Source organism: Anolis sagrei, chromosome 5 (genome assembly GCF_037176765.1).
Source record: "Anolis sagrei isolate rAnoSag1 chromosome 5, rAnoSag1.mat, whole genome shotgun sequence".
NCBI lineage: Eukaryota > Metazoa > Chordata > Lepidosauria > Squamata > Dactyloidae > Anolis > Anolis sagrei.
The window spans coordinates 140,100,705-140,113,093 of NC_090025.1; positions in this window are offsets into that span (position 1 = coordinate 140,100,705).

Consider the following 12,389-nt stretch of genomic DNA (forward strand, 5'->3'; position numbering starts at 1 on the left):
ACTGCATCGAGAGTGTCAATCAAAAAGTCCAAGTGACGTAAAAGCACCCTTCAACATCCCATGCTTATTGATCATAAGCGATGGAAAGAAAAGACAAGTTATTGTCTGATGCAAAATAAAAACTCTAAAATTGAAAATGAATGGCCCAAATGCATTCCAAGTGTATGAGTATGTATTCCAAATGGAAGGATTAAGTTTGCCTAGTCCCAGTAAAATAATCGATTTGAAGGAGTGGATGAAAACTGAAGATAGCCCCTTAACCCCTCTTCTGAATAGACAGTCGGTGCAATCATTGATTATCTGACTTTGGCTATGCACTAGGAATCCCAAATGCTGAAGGAGGCCAAGCAATGCATACAGTCCTGTTAACACATGTGTTTATTCATCCATGCAGTCTCCTATATACACAAGCTTTTGTCTGCATTGGAGCAAACAATTTGAGATAGAGCAGTATCTGAGGATTTCTGTGCTGTTTGAAAAAAATCCCTCACTGTTTTGGAAATAAAGGCATGTGCCACTTAACAATTACACTCTTTTTTCAAGGCTTTTTGCACTCACTCAATGTCCCTCATCTTCTAAATGGACATTTTATTAGCAGCATTGGCATTGGTAGGTTGATGAGGAAAGGCTGGAAAAGCACAGACATTTTGTATGTGGTTGCAGCAGGATGTCTTCAATGAACAATCCAATAAACACAGGATTTGTGTTTGGGTCTCAGCTGTGGATGCCTTCTTGCAACAAACAGGGTAAATGGCAAAGGCTTCCATATATGCTATGACTTGTTCCTATACTTGGCATGGGCACACTGTTTTTTCAGAAGGCCCAGTGTACGGAAGTCACGAGGGAAGGCTCACAGGTGAATTTACACTCCTCCTTATTTCAATTATCATTATTTGCCTATAGTTATTCACAATCACATTTCAGAGGCATGAAACTCATGTCATACCCTATCAACCTGGCAATGAAAAAAGAACATCAGATAAAGGAGTTCAGTCTTACATTTGTATCCCCTTTCCCATCAAAACAAAAACTAAGAAAACCCCAACCCTGTCCCATATAATGTTCCAGATTGAAGAGATTGTAGAAAAGCCTATTCTTGTTTTCTAATTTCTTGTTGCTTATGATAACGGTATCCAGTATTTTTAGCATTATTATTGACAACTCTGTATAAATATTATTTGACAGGCATATACATAGCAATGTTCTGGCTACTCTATAAAACAGGGGTCCTCAAACTACGGCCCGGGGGCCGGATACGGCCCTCCAAGGTCATTTACCCGGCCCTCACTCAGTGTCAACCTAAGTCTGAAACGACTTGAAAGCACACAACAACAACAACAATCCTATCTTATCAGCTGAAAGCAGGCCCACACTTCCCATTGAAATACTAATAAGTTTATATTAGTTAAAATTGTTCTTCATTTTAATTATTGTATTGCAATTAAGTGTTTTTGCACTACAAATAAGGCATGTGAAATGTGCATAGGAATTCATTCATGTTTTTTTCAACTTATAATCCGGCCCTCCAACAATTTGAGGGACTGTGACCTGGCCCTCGGTTTAAAAAGTTTGTGGACCCCTGCTATAAAGCAACTGTTTGCGACGGGATCCTAGGGTGAAGTTTTACAAAGTCTTTAGCTTCCCTGCCAAAGAGTGCTGGTGCTTCACCAAACTAAAACTCCCAGGATTTGATTGCATTGAGCCATTTCAAAGCAACTCCTTGTGTTCATAGTCTGAAAGGGTATGATGTTTAGTGGAACTCAGCACCATTAAGAAATTTAGAAAAAAAAAAGTATTTGCCTAATGTCCCAGTAAACTTAACATCATCTGGGCTAAAGTGCCCAGCAAAATATTTTAAAACTGGGCAGCTGCAAGCTTGCTTTATCAGTTTGTAACTGTGTAAGGCTACCTTTACAGTGACAATATGATACAATACGTATAAACAAGGAAAATCAATCATGTAATGCCTCTGGTGAAAAGCTTTGTTTGGCTTCGAAAAGTTTGTCTCTCTTGAAGAAATTAATCAGCTGGTGTGACTTCTAAATAAAAACAACTTCTAAGCCTTTGATGGGCTGTTCTTCTGCTACAATAAGCAGTAACAATACCAGTACTTGTTGTTGTTATATTTTTCAGGTCATTTCCAACTTAAAGCGAACACATCACAGGGTTTTCTGGGACTGAGAGTGTACGACCTACCCAGGATCACTCCAGTGGATTTTCATGCCCAAACTAGTGGCAGTCCAAAGCACAAATACCTACACCACACTGATGCTCAATAAAAAAAAATGTCACATTAGCTGAAATGTCAGCTATGAGGGCCTGATTCTTTATAAGCCACGATATTTTTGGAGCACTGCTGGGCTGCAACGTAGAAATAACAATTAACAGTCCATTCCCAACATTCCTGTGTTTGCCTCTAGGAACCCTTTTGTAGTGATAAGCAAAGTCATCCAAAGACAAATTACTGAAGTTCTGCATAATAATTGGCAAGGATGTTCATGCTGCTTCTGATACCTTCATTTTCTTGGGACTAACATTTCCTCCTGCTCAGTGAGTTTATATCATACTAATTATATGAAAGCTTTTTAGAATCATCCTCTCGAGCCATAATGTTTGATCAATACCATTTAACCTTAGTTCATCTAAATTTAGCCCAAGGTCTCTTGCTTATCAATTTCAAATGTTGAGTCTCCCCAACATCACCCTCACAGCAAATCATGAGTTTACTTGAACTGACATGATTTGTTTCCAGGACATTCAAGGTTAGGCTTAAATGCTACAGAAACAGAATGAGAAATCTACCCTTTTAAGACTCCAAACATCCATGGCACTGACCACTTGCATTAACTTTTGATAACACAAATGATACTTTGAACAGGTCAAAACAACATGCCCAGTAATAACCATCTTGCTGGGATGTAATGCTATAAAACCATTGAGGCAAGACTAAAATGTGAGAAAAATAAGGAGTCTGACTCATATTGGAATGACAAACAGTGAGCTTGAACTCTAGTTGAACATAGGAAAACATTCCTTTGATACGGTAAAATAATATTAATAATTTGTTGGTTCTCTATCTGATATATGGAATTGCCTGCCAACCCCCCAAAAGAAGACACCAGACACAAGTTATGGATTTAAAACTGGGCAACTTTATTGTTACCTAATTAACTCAGCAACAAATCTCTTAATCAGACTAGCATGAACGTGTGGTGACTAAAGCCGAGGTAGTGTCCCTTCCCGGCCTACCCCTCGGCTCAACAAGGGCGAAGCACCCGGTTCCCGTGTGACCTAAACCAGGGTAACCTTTTAGCCAATGTTGAAGGAATCTTCCTCAAGGATATTGAGGTAAGACCCTCCCCATTTGAAAGCCATTTATCCAGTAGTCACCTCGGTTAGGGTAACGACCGGTGATGTTTATGTTAATGGCTTCTCCCAAAAGGGGATGCTTCGGGTGAACACCAAATGTATTTCTTCCTAGCTGTTTTCCCCACAGGATGAGGGCAAGTGTCTACTTAGCTCCATCCCCCCACCCCTTGAAACAGCTCTTGCAAATTGCTAGCCTAATTTGTAACAAAAGCTGCCCAGGTATTGAATAAATAAACTAAGATTGACGCATTGTTTCTATGTTGATAGTTATAGTGATGTGGTGACGTGCGCCATATCAGATGTGTTAAACCTGTAACCACCCAAATGGATTTAATACTGTGTCTGAGGAATCTGTACAAGGACCAAGTAGCAACAGTCAGAACTGACCACGGAACAACAGACTGGTTCAAGATTGGGAAAGGCGTACGGCAAGGCTGCATACTCTCACCCAACCTTTTTAACTTGTATGCAGAACACATCATGCGATGTGCGGGGCTGGATGAATGCAAAGCTGGGGTGAAAATTGCTGGAAGAAACATTAACAACCTCAGATATGCAGATGACACCACTCTGATGGCCGAAAGCGAGGAGGAGCTGAGGAGCCTTCTAATCAAGGTGAAAGAAGAAAGCGCAAAAGCTGGGTTGCAGCTAAACGTCAAAAAAACCAAGATTATGGCAACAAGAATGATTGACAACTGGAAAATAGAGGGAGAAACCGTGGAGGCCGTGACAGACTTTGTATTTCTAGGTGCAAAGATTACTGCAGATGCAGACTGTGGCCAGGAAATCAGAAGACGCTTACTTCTTGGGAGGAGAGCAATGTCCAGTCTCGATAAAATAGTAAAGAGTAGAGACATCAGACTGGCAACAAAGATCCGCCTAGTCAAAGCCATGGTATTCCCTGTAGTCACCTACGGATGTGAGAGCTGGACCTTAGGGAAGGCTGAGCGAAGGAAGATCGATGCTTTTGAGCTGTGGTGCTGGAGGAAAGTGCTGAGAGTGCCCTGGACTGCGAGAAGATCCAACCAGTCCATCCTCCAGGAAATAAAGCCCAACTGCTCACTGGAGGGAAAGATACTAGAGACAAAGTTGAAGTACTTTGGCCACATCATGAGGAGACAGGAAAGCCTAGAGAAGACAATTATGCTGGGGAAAGTGGAAGGCAAAAGGAAGAGGGGCCGACCAAGGGCAAGATGGATGGATGGCATCCTTGAAGTGACTGGACTGACCTTGAAGGAGCTGGGGGTGGTGACGGCCGACAGGGAGCTCTGGCGTGGGCTGGTCCATGAGGTCACGAAGAGTCGGAGACGACTGAACGAATGAACAACAACACTGTAATAAGATATTGTCAACGTGTGTGATGATAGTGGTATGTTTGCGGCTGGGGGTCCTCCACTTGTCAGCCAAACTGCAGCTGCAAAACTCAAAAGAAAATCAGAAACCAGGGGGAGGGGGTGTCGTACCACTCTCCCCCACAAACAAGTTATAGCCCCGTGTTGATCTCCTGACAATGCATCCTCAAGGTCTAGATCAACCAAGCTTCCCAGGATCAAAGTATCATTATCGAGGCTCAGACGAACCTCACACAGGACATGGTTTGTCCAGCACCATGGTGAAGCGATATCTCAAGTTCAGTGTGCGTTGTCAGCACTTCACTAATTGGAATCAAGTCCCATCGCCATGTTTGTGCATTCTGTAATAACTCGCTTTCGCTACGGTTGATTTAACCAATACTTTTATTATTATTATTATTATTATTATTATTATTTGGGTATATCGTATAAATGACCCTATTCGGTCAACTCAGATATCGCTAACCTTGATCATGATCACGCGGCAACTAATAATCGTGTTGGTTGTTAGGCCAAGTATTAGCCATAGATATGAGAGACTAGTGGTACATACAATGTTGTAACCAACTTGTCCCCTGTAGTATCTTTGTAATTAGAATTGTGTGGCCCAGCCTATCGTGGTAAAGTTTAGTAGCAATTTTGTTGACCTAATGCCAAGTTTCACAAGTGTGTGCGAGTGTGTCGATGTATATATATATCTGTCCATGTCTGTCTATATATATAATCTGCCGTTGAACCTTATCCTGAACTCTTGCAGAATTTGTGACATTTAACAACTAAAAGAATTGTGTGTTTTAAGGTATTTGTCTATTTAATGACTTAGCTCTTACTTTTTATTTTCAATATTATTATTAGTAATTATTAGTAGAATTATTGTAACTATATAAATTGTGTCACGACGATGGTATGTCCACTTCAGTGATTATCTGAAACATTTTGTAGCCAAGGGAAATAGTAACAGTATTGGGAGTCGTTGTCTGTCTGAAATGTAACCCGTAATTTATACTGTGGTCATGACTCGTCCTAAATCAGCTTTAGTTGATTTATAAGTGTTTATTTATTTATTTATTTTAATTTTAATTTATTTATTTATTGGCTGACCATCGTGGTAATGATTGCATTGGCATTAGTTGGAGTAGTACATCATTGATCCTTCTATCCACTGACATGAGGCTGTCATTATAAGGAAACTGTTACCTAGCCTTGTTTAAACCAGAGAGGTCCAACTTAATAGGTAGGCCTAAAGTCTATCTCGCCGTACGCTCGAAATTGAACCTCTGGCTAAAACTCCTATGCCTCAGTAACTATGTAGAATGATTATTCCGGTGAATGGACTCAATCAACTTGTAATGCTGGAATAACTCAGCAATTTTATATGAAAAGAGCACCTTTGTCAGTCCGGTTCTCAGCGAACGCCTTGACTATGCCTATCTAAATCTCAGCCGAATTATAATCCAAAATTTCTGGAAGAGACATTTAGTGTGTTGACCTTGTTAATGGGTTATTATTAGCGTTTAGCATAACACCTTGATCCCGATGGTCGAGCCTGACCGAGCCAATGCTTAATGACTGTGAATATATTATTTCTGTATGAATCACCAAAATCATCTTGGGTAATAATTTATAATTTTTCTTTACCTGGTGGGTTGGCCTAGCCTTGCCCCCAGAAACTGTGGACCTCCTGTTGGGTCTTTCAACAATGGATGGTAACTTGTAACCAACCAACTTTTATATATTCTAAAGACCTAATTCTCCAACTATCCATTTATCTTGCGTTTATCTCAACATTCCAGTGACCACTGGCGAAAAACGACACCTATCTTGTGATGTGTGAAGGCTATAGTGGTCAAATAGGCTGTCCGGGCATCACAACTCCGGGACCTAATTGCATTAGTATAGAGCACGTTGGTTAAATAGGTGGTAGCCGCTATTATGAGCAAACTTCTTAGGGGAAAAGTTTAATTAGTTCTCAGCTGAACAAAGCTTAACACCGATAGTTAATTTGTGTATGGCGTAGCCATGGACTGGAGTCATAGGGTGACCTATTGACCCGAGCCGCCCCTCAATGGTATACAGCCTTGTTGAACGCCTCTGTCGTAGGAGAGTTGAAGCCCCCCCACTGAATAAGTGTAGTAAGGAGTCCCTTGTCACAGGCCAAGTTGAATGAGCGCAGGAAGAGCGCCAGGCCCGGCCTGAGCGGGTGACTCATCTATATGTTACTGGAATTAACATCATCTTGTCCCCCAATGGGGAAGGGTACCACAAGTCTCCATAGCTTGTTATTTTAACATATCCCCAAAGTGAGGGATCACTGTCTCATTTTATTGAAACAGCCCGACGTATCAGAGCCAAGCGTCTCCAAGGACATGAAGTATGCCTTATGATTGATGTCCCGATATTTGAAAGGAGAATGTGTCAACGCCGGATAATGTTAACATCTGGGTGCTAAAACTGGGAGCCACTGGGGGACTATTTTCAGTGTGCAATATTTTGTAAGTTAAGCATCCAGTTTAATTTTGTGTGCAGCTATAACACCCACTGATTGTAAAGGCAAGCCAATACTACCTGATAACTCTATTGAAACATCCAGGAGCATCGACTGTGTCTGGCTCGCTTGGCAGCTAGGACTGTTGGGGCAGGCAAGTGGGTGAGTACTGCAACGCTGAATGCTCCATGGTCAACTGCTGGGCCTCCGAAAGATGTGTTGGGACAAAGTACTGATTAGGCGTCCAGTCAGCATCCGCGACTGCGTTGGCAGCTGTTATCGTTGAGAAAGCCAATGCAGATAAAGCCGGTGGTGCTGAAGGCTCTGATTTTGGTCACTGGACCTCCGAGGGATGTGATGGTCAAAGTTTGATCGGGTTCCCCCTCAGCATCAGGCACTAATGTAAAATTGGAAGAAAAAGGTGGTTTAGGTAAAGGGAGCCCCATTAAGTTGTAGGAATAGTTCAGGCGGTAAATAGTCAATATCCTTTCCAACCCCCTCAATGAAAGCTAGAAAAATGTTGAATCCTGCATCGATGTTCCGTCATCTGACACCGAGCTCCGGGGGTGCTGATTGCATTTTGTCGGCCTTTTATCAACCGGGCCCTGGCCTTCAGTCCTCTCATATTTTGTGGGTAAAATCCTGTAACAACATATCAGTATACAGTTAATGTTATTGTATAAGTATCTGTGGAGCCATGGAACCGTTGTGTCTCGTGATTAAAATCATGTTTGGTTGTTATATAATATATTGCTTATTAAGTTAGATATTGTGATCTGGCCAGTATATATGTAGCTGTTAGGCGAACTATAGTTAGGGTCTTTCTATATAACCTTATCTCTTGCATAGCCGTCTCCTCATTGCCATCAACAGTATAGCTGATTATGTGTTAATTTGGGGAAAACAGTCAAAAACATTATTATTATAATTATTATTATTCCTTATTTTTATTGTAAAGGCCGTTTAACTGAGGAACTCTCCGTCTCGTGAGTACTGGATGGTCTTGTATGGAACTTTTAACCAAGGCTGCATAGCCGTCTTTTGGGTGGACTGGATGGCCCTGAGGGCTCATCAACTCTATAATGATATAATTTGAATTATAATAGCTGATCGATAGATGTGGATTATTATATGACTATATAGCTAGATATGTGCATATCATTATATATATGTATATCCACATATCTTGTGTTGATTAACAATCTTATCGTGACTGGCCAAGTATATAATAACTTTGTTGTTGTTATTATTATTATTATTATTATTATTATTATTATTATTATTGTAAACGCCGCATGGAGGTAAAACAGGATGATTATGAAACAGTAATATCCTGTAATTTAGTAGTGGGTTGTTGACAGCATTCGATGGCGAAACAACCTCAATTCAGAAGAAGAGAAGGCTGGAGGGGACATGATAGCCCTGTATGATATATGAGGGGAAGTCACAGGGAAGAGGGAGCAAGCCCTCCGCTGCCCTGGAGACCAGGATGCCATGGAACAATGGCTTCAAACTACTGAAAAGAGATTCAATCTGAACATGAGGAAGAACTCTCTGACTGTGAGAGCTGTTCAACAGTGGAACTCTCTGTCCCTTGGTATGGTGGAAGCTCCTTCTTTGAAAGCCTATAAACAGAGGCTGGATGACCATCTATCAGGGGTGTAGTAAATGTAATATTTTTGGTTTTGGCAGGGGGTTGGACTGGATGCCCCCTGAGGTCTCTCAGAACTCACTGATTCTATAATTGTAAGTAGCAACTTGGCCCCAATTGTCTGTGTAAGGGTCCAAGATGGCCGCCACTCAGTTGGGCCATATGGGCACCAGCCACCCCCAAAATGGCTGCCGGCCATGAGGTAGTGTTAAAATGGCTGACGGCCATGAGGGAGGCCTAGTTTCTGTTTCGTATTATAAGCATAGATATAGATATATCCATGCAAACGCACACACACCTATATAAATACATATATAGATAGACATATTATATATATATATACACACACATAAGCACACCCACACACATATGTATATATACAGTCTCAATGTATATTGAAGGTCAAACTTAAGCCCAATGGAGCTCTGCCGGGGGGAGGGGGGGAGACCCCACAGTCAAGCAAGCAGAAGGTGTGTGAAATGGCTCACCCCCCCCCCGCCCTTCTACCTTTTATCTCAGGAGGGAGAGGAAAATAACAGTGTAAAGGCTAAATCTAATGCCTTTATCAAAACAAGGGGCATTGCTGTGAATGAGAAAATGTAATGTATATAATGCAGGTCAAGTTGGGCCCAAACAAAAGCAGGCAGGGGAAATGGGGCCAACGCCACCCCATAACTGACCTGAAAGGCATCTGCCGTTATAAGCAGTCCCTGAGCATTGTAATAACGCAGTATCCCTAACGGCGCTGAGGAGCGATGGCTTCTCCCACCCTGGGGGCTTGAAAATTGGGGCATGGAGTGCCTCACCAAAGTTATCCCAACAGGCTGCCAGCCAGGGGCTTACCAGCAATGCTAAGCAACCCCAGGCATTAGTGTGTGTGTGCGCGCGCGCTAAGAGCTCCGTGAATGGGCCTCAGGGGGGAAGGAGGCCAAAGGCCTCCCCACACCCACTAGGCCCCTTACCCTGTATCATGACACAGTCCCATCGTTGTAGAGGCTGAGCATAGAAGCCAAAAGGCTTGCCCAGCAGCCTGGAGAAGAAGACTGTCCTGCAGGGATCCGGACCACTGGGGCAGGAGGCCCAGGCTTAACTGCCCCAGACCTGCACTGTGCATCTGTCCTCCTCGCCGTCAGGCAAAGACTGAGCTGGAGGGAGGCTACTGCCCTCCAGGCTCCGCCCCCAAAGTAGTTCTGGTAGGAACTACTTTAGGCAGTTTCTTTCTCTGGGGTGAGGAGGCAAAGGCCTTTATCTTCTCCAGCTGCTCTTGGATCAGATAAAGGGCAATTATGCTCCATTTAGAGGACTATGATCTGAATTATATTAGGTAGTCCAAAAAGAATTAGACCTATTGCATCAATGATTTACTGATGACTTAACATATAGGTGAATCCTGTTAATTGAACTGGTCTTCTCACGTTGCTTACCAACAGAATTCAGGCCTATGTCTAATAAACTTCTTAGGCTGTTTATACACTGCCCTATATCCCAGGATCTAATCTCAGGTTACCTGCTTTGAACTGGATTATATGAGTCTACACTGCCAGATAATCTGAGATAAGGAGATAATCTGGGATCAGATCCTGGAATACAGGGCAGTGTAAATCCAGCCTAAGTATCAAGTGATTCTCAAGTCTCACTTGCCAATCTATCTGCTAATAAATTAAGACCAGAAGGAAGACTTACAATATTTTTCTTGCACAAGTTTTGTAAAGAAAGAGTAGGATCGACACTCTAAAATAAATGCTTTTTTGATTGAAAAGCAGAAGTGACATGACAGGTCTATGCAAATACTGTAATAATTGGAGGATCAATTAGAAATAATTCTCACCCACCTAGAATATACTTTGCACACTTCTGAAAGTAATGGCTATAACTTCCATGTTGTTGCTGTATGCCTTCAAGTCATATTCAACCTACAATGACCCTAAGGGAGTTGTTCCCAACCCATGGGCTGTAGCCCATTGATGGGCTGTGAAACTTAAAATAAGATCCGCAGCTCTAGATGACTGAATCTGGTTTTCTGTGGGTGAGCAGATGGTAACTCCTGGATGGCATATGTTCTGTATCTGAAACTAGAGCTGATGTGGTCTATCTAATGCAATTTTATGAATTGGTATCCCAAATCACCAAACCTAATCTAACGTTGACCAAAAACTGATTTGTAACACTTTTGGTACTAATGTTGGAGAGTGGTCCCTGGTCAAGCGGTCCCTGGTCAAAAAAAGGTTTGGGAGCCACTGCCCTAAGACAAACTTACATTGGGGTATCTTGTAAATATTTGTCCAGAAGCTGGGAAATTGTGACTTGCCCAAGTCTCACTGAGGAGAAATATGATCTGCCATGGATCACTGGTGGTTCAAACTCTCCCCACCTACCCCCCCCCCCGAGCGATAATCCAACAGTGAAACTATTACATCATACTGGCTCTGTTAACCTACTACCTGTGCATCCTGAAGTGAAGGAGACATTTTAACTGAAGGCCTGAGAGCAATAACGTTGCTAGAACCAAGTGATTCTGATGAGTAAACTATTTGGACTTTTCCATACCTATGACTATTTCAGAGCTTCAGAAAGCTAGGGTTTTTTGGACTACAACATCCAGAAACCCCAGCCACTAAGATCATGTTTATTGGAGGATTTTGGGATTTTTAATCCAAGCATTGCTATTTCAGTCCTGGTGACAGAATCTCTGTCCTTTCGTTTGTCTATTTTTCAATATTCTGGAAAAATAACTAGCATATGCTAACTGTTCCCTGGAAAATGTTTTAAAAGTGTCTGTCTTTTGAGTCTTTCACCATCTAGTTCTTATTAGTATGTCAGCGAAAAATGATTTGCCTCAGGCAAACTTTGCCTTCAGGCATCTTTGTTCCTCGCCATGTTTCAATGGTTCCAATGAATGTTGTGTCTCTTGCTTTTCTACATTTGTCTTTTACTATTTTCTGCCCAAAACGCAGCTAGAACTGGATAATGAGGTCGATTTGTTTTCATATTCTTTTGTTTTGAATTTGTAATTTGCTCAAAAAAAGGAGTAATAGAGAATTTCATTGAACTGGAAATTCCACCACAGCTAATTCAAAGAATACTTGGAGAATGCATAAAAGAAGCCCAAGACACCAGTGCCTGACCTACTGTGAGTCAATTATTTTCCACCTGAAAGCAACTCCACTTAGTAAACAAGTGGAGTAAGTCTGCAGACACAATTGTGTATAATCAAAGGCCAGTAGCAATAGTAAAGACTGTTTTTAAGACATGTTTTAAAGTCAGTGTTGTAGAATGTCTGCTAGGCTATAGCAATCAATAATTACAAGTCCAAAATATAATTAAAGGGAATAAAAAAATAACCCAATACTTTAAAAACAGAGGAGGTTGAGATTAAAAGGGAATAAACTATTTGCTGGACTACTGAATAATTCACAAGCAGCCTACTCATTTTAGAAGAAGATCATTATAGAGAAATGACATAGGGTTGCTTTGGAACTTGGGGTTTCTATGACTTCTTAAAACATATGGCAGCTTCCGGTGGTTTGAAATC